Below are 4,875 nucleotides of genomic sequence, written 5' to 3'. Positions count from 1 at the left end.
CATATTGCGATTGAATCCTAAACAAAGGGAGGTTATAAAATCTGATGCCTCAGCATCCAAATGACTACAGGCTCAGAGTGTCCTTAACCAGCGAAAAAATACACAGACCCTGATGAGACTCTAATGGGATGAAGGCGAGGTCGCAGCACCAAGGAGGCAACGGACATCTTTGATTATTGATCTTTCACTACATTAAACAGATGCAGTTTTATGAAAATATTGTGTTGAACCCTAAGGAGGACACCAATAGGAGAGGTGTGTGTGTGTGTGTGTGTGTGTGTGTGAAGGGGGTCTCTGTTCCAGTAGAATTATCTTTTATAACTGTCAATGACTTCCATCTAACTGTAGGCAATGTCTGAAATTTAGGCCGTCTTGCATTATAATATGATAAAGAAAATATGTCACCTGATCGGATTAAACTTTAAAACCTGTGAGGATATCGTTCCACTGAGAGAAAGAAGACATTGTTACAGTTAACTTTCATGCCGGGAAGAACATCAGGTAAACATTTGATTCATCAGATCTTTGAGTTTCACTATCAAAGTAATTATGGCATATTCATCTGAAGTAAATGTTGTTTTATATACACCGATCAGCCATAACATTATGACCACTGACAGGTGAAGTGAATAACACTGATAATCTCGTTATCATGGCACCTGTCAGTGGGTGGGATATATTAGGCAGCAAGTGAAAATTTTGTCCTCAAAGTTGATGTGTTAGAAGCAGGAACAATGGGCAGCGTAAGGATCTGAGCGACTTTGACAAGGGCCAAATTGTGATGGCTAGACGACTGGGTCAGAGCATCTCCAAAACTGCAGCTCTTGTGGGGTGTTCCCGGTCTGCAGTGGTCAGTACCTATCAAAAGTGGTCCAAGGAGGGAAAAGCGGTGAATCGGCGACAGGGTCATGGGCGGCCAAGGCTCATTGATGCACGTGGGGAGCGAAGGCTGGCCCGTGTGGTCCGATCCAACAGACGAGCTACTGTAGCTCAAATTGCTGAAAAAGTGAATGCTGGTTCTGATAGAAAGGTGTCAGAACACACAGTGCATCGCAGTTTGTTGCGTATGGGGCTGCGTAGCCGCAGACCAGTCAGGGTGCCCATGCTGACCCCTGTCCACTGCCAAAAGCGCCTACAATGGGCACGTGAGCATCAGAACTGGACCACGCAATGGAAGAAGGTGGCCTGGTCTGATGAATCACGAGTTCAAGGTGTTGACTTGGCCTCCAAATTCCCCAGATCTCAATCCAATCGAGCATCTGTGGGATGTGCTGGACAAACACGTCTGATCCATGGAGGCCCCACCTCGCAACTTACAGGACTTAAAGGATCTACTGCTAACGTCTTGGTGCCAGATACCACAGCACACCTTCAGAGGTCTAGTGGAGTCCACGCCTCGACGGGTCAGGGCTGTTTTGGTGGCAAAATGGGGACCTACACAATATTAGGCAGGTGGTCATAATGTTATGGCTGATCGGTGTATATTCACAATCTGCATGTTTCGCTCCCTGTAAAGTCTCAGCTGATTAGTTGTGGGGATTAGATATTTTAAAAAATCAATAATTGAAGACTGTTGAACCAGAAGGGGAGAAAAAGTACTCGATTTATCTCAATATGCAAGAATTGTTTTCCAAGATACGAAAACACATCTCCAGTTGTTAAAATGTTCCTCATATTTTCAATTCCTCTGATAGTTTACTTACTCTGTAAACAATAAACCAGAAATTGAAAGTAATTGCACATGACTGCATTCTTTTCATATGATGGTATGAACGAAATTGAAACTGTCTGAAACTGATAGAGGGAAACGAAGGATGTGAGATAAGAACTACACACTGGGAGCTGCACAACACCTGTGTTTCTCAACGGCTTCCTCAGAGCAGCATGTGGAAATGTTTGCATTGTTTATAACACCCACTGACTTCTAATTTCCATACGTCCGTTACATTGACGTGGTTTTAATTATAGCCTCCAACTTTGCCACGCTTCATGCATTGTGCTGGCAACGCTGGTCTGTTGTTAAACCACTTTCCCTGGCCTTCCTCCCTCAGACACGCAGAACTGTGTGGGTGCGACTCGTGGTGCACACTCGGCACGAGAGACTCCCCATGGAGAACAGATCATTTCTGTGAATGAGGAAAATTATTTTTGGTTCAGTGATAAACACAACTTGGGTTAACAATGTTTAATATAAATCACTTCTCTCGGAGCCATGAGGTTTGTGAGTCAGATGAACAATTGAATCGATCAGATAAATAAAGATCTCACTCACGTAATATAATCAGTTTTTTATTAAAGTTACAGTTTTGTAAATAAATAAGTAATACAGGTAAGACAAACATAATGAATATGCAATACCTACTACAATGTAAATGACAGGCTAAATCTTAATTAACTTCCAGAGAGTGTGTGACTTGTGTATTAATTAGGGGATAAATACGGCTACCGTTAACACCGTCCGGCCACTTAAGAATTCCAGGAAGGCGTCGAGGCTGGTTGACAAAGCCCCGGCCGCATCCACCTCCTCCCCGCCTGGCCGGCAGCTCAAGCTCTCTGTGGATCGCAGAGGCAGGATGGTCTTTCGACTGCCACTCACAGCTCCAGAAACCTCCTGGCTACTCTACTTCCCCGGCTCTCAGAGCAAGAGACTTCAACGGAAGAGCTCTGGAGGTCAGACACTTTAGTATTTTTAAGATTCAGTTTGAGGCTAAAAACTAATTCACAGGCACAGGATGAAAAGTAAGTGCTTTCTATATTTTGAGCTGCAGGAAGATTTTATTTTGGTCTTACAGATGGCTGAGGTTGGAGTAAGGTTGTTAGTGGACTTCCACAGGGATCAGTACTAGGGCCTTTGCTTTTTCTAATCTATATTAATGATCTGGACTCTGGGATAGTTAGCAAACTTGTCAAATTTACAGATGATACTAAAATAGGTGGCTCAGCAGAGACAATCTCAGCAGCACAGGTTATTCAGAGGGACTATTATCTATTCAGATAATATTCAGTTGTGGGCCTACACCTGGCAGATTCAAGTGCAAGGTCACAATCTGAACAAACTCCCCAGCGATGTGGCTGAAGAGACAATTTGGGAACATTCAAAAACAGACTGGATAGGATCCTTGATCACTCAGTTATTAATGGACACCAAACGAGCACGATGGGGTGAATGGCCTTCTCTTGATTTAACACTTTCTTATGTTCTTATGAAAAGGATGGAAGCACAGTCAAGTCTGAGCACTTCTGTTTTAGGACCATCACCCTGTTAACACTACCTTGAAAGGGCAGACTTCATTACGTGTGCCCTCACCAGCTGAATACAAAGGGAGGTCTCTGAGGAGAAAGGTGACAGGAGTTAAAAGTGCACTTTCAAGTTTGTGGACAGTGCTGATTTATAACCAGCATGCCAATTCAAACCTGCAGAAGCCCACATCCTTCTCATAGAGGAAAACCACCTATGCTCAAACAAATACATCAACCCCACCGAAATATTGCCACAAGCTTGTTATCAATCGATCACACAATGTCTCGAGAGTCATGTCTAGTGTATTTGAATGTCACTGAATGAATACATTTCTTCTAGTAAACTTACAAAACTGAAGTGTCTGTAAAAAGCAAACGGAAATGCAAGGCTGCACAATTAAATGTACATACCAGGAAAACAGGATTATCTACAGCGGCCCACACTGACACGTCCATCAAAACAGGTTTTTACACGGCTGGGCTACTCAAACTGTTTAAATATTTCCTGTCTTGCAACTGCAGTCTCTGAGTCTTCTCCTGCATCATCCTTTTATATCTCAGTGGTAATTGGGCTGGTATTTTTAGTTGCACGCTCCGAGTGATTACAATAAACAGAACAAGCCACCAAGCACACTCGTCTACAGACTCTCTTAAATTAGAAGCCTTCAGCCTGGCAGATATGTGTGAAATATACAAACACAACAAGCTCGAACGATCGCCAAAGGGGAAGCTTTTGTCTGCCTAATAATAAACAGAGAAGTACAAGCATCAAATAAAAATATTCATCATTAAACATTTAAATTATATATAAAGATTTCAACAGAAGGCAGTTCATCATGAATGCTGTTCGGTATTTACAGTATACACAGGATAACAGTAAGTCTAAGAGGAAACAGAAGCACAAGCAATGTAAAGAAATACGGCAGTAGAAGCTCTGAATTACATTGTTGGAATTGGACTAATCTGAACAAGAGAGTACCTGAGAGAAGTGTGTGTGTGTGTGTGTAAGCAAACTCATACTTTTTCAAGAATCGAAAACTATACTGCTGTGTTCACGATTAACCAAACAAATATTATATTTAACTGGTCGTGGAAATGAGTATTCGTCAATTACTTTCAAGAGTTGCACGCAGAGGAGTTTTCCTACTAGGTGTGGACTCAACAATAAGTCAACTTGGTCCAAATATTACCAAAGCAAATGCCTCCTTGCTGGTGCCCATGTCAGCCGAAGAACACGCCTCTCTCCCAATGGTGTTCCACCTTCCCGCCCAGGGCACCATGCGGAGTCCAGTACCTTTCCTCAGCCTTCCAGGCGGATGTCTCTGTAAGGAGGTGGCAGGTGGCAGCGTCTTCTCACAGCTTATGTGTTCCAGGCAGAATGATGTCCCAAAGCTCCAAAACACAGCCCAGACAGCAATGAAAAGCTCCTGAAGTCGACGCCATACGGTTTGCGTTTTGAGGACGGTTTGAGGAATTATCCTTTCCTTCATTTCACGTAGACAGCCAATCGTTAACGCCAAAAACATTTCCTGGTGTTAATAATTATACTAAATATGAATCAATTAAGGGCCGGACTATATAACACAACACCCAGCTGCGAAGGGTTTAGAAATCACAATCCCAAATAGAAATCAG

The sequence above is a fragment of the Amia ocellicauda genome, chromosome 6 (genome assembly GCF_036373705.1).
Source record: "Amia ocellicauda isolate fAmiCal2 chromosome 6, fAmiCal2.hap1, whole genome shotgun sequence".
Classification (NCBI taxonomy): Eukaryota; Metazoa; Chordata; class Actinopteri; order Amiiformes; family Amiidae; genus Amia; species Amia ocellicauda.
Note: the sequence above shows the minus strand (reverse complement) of the source record.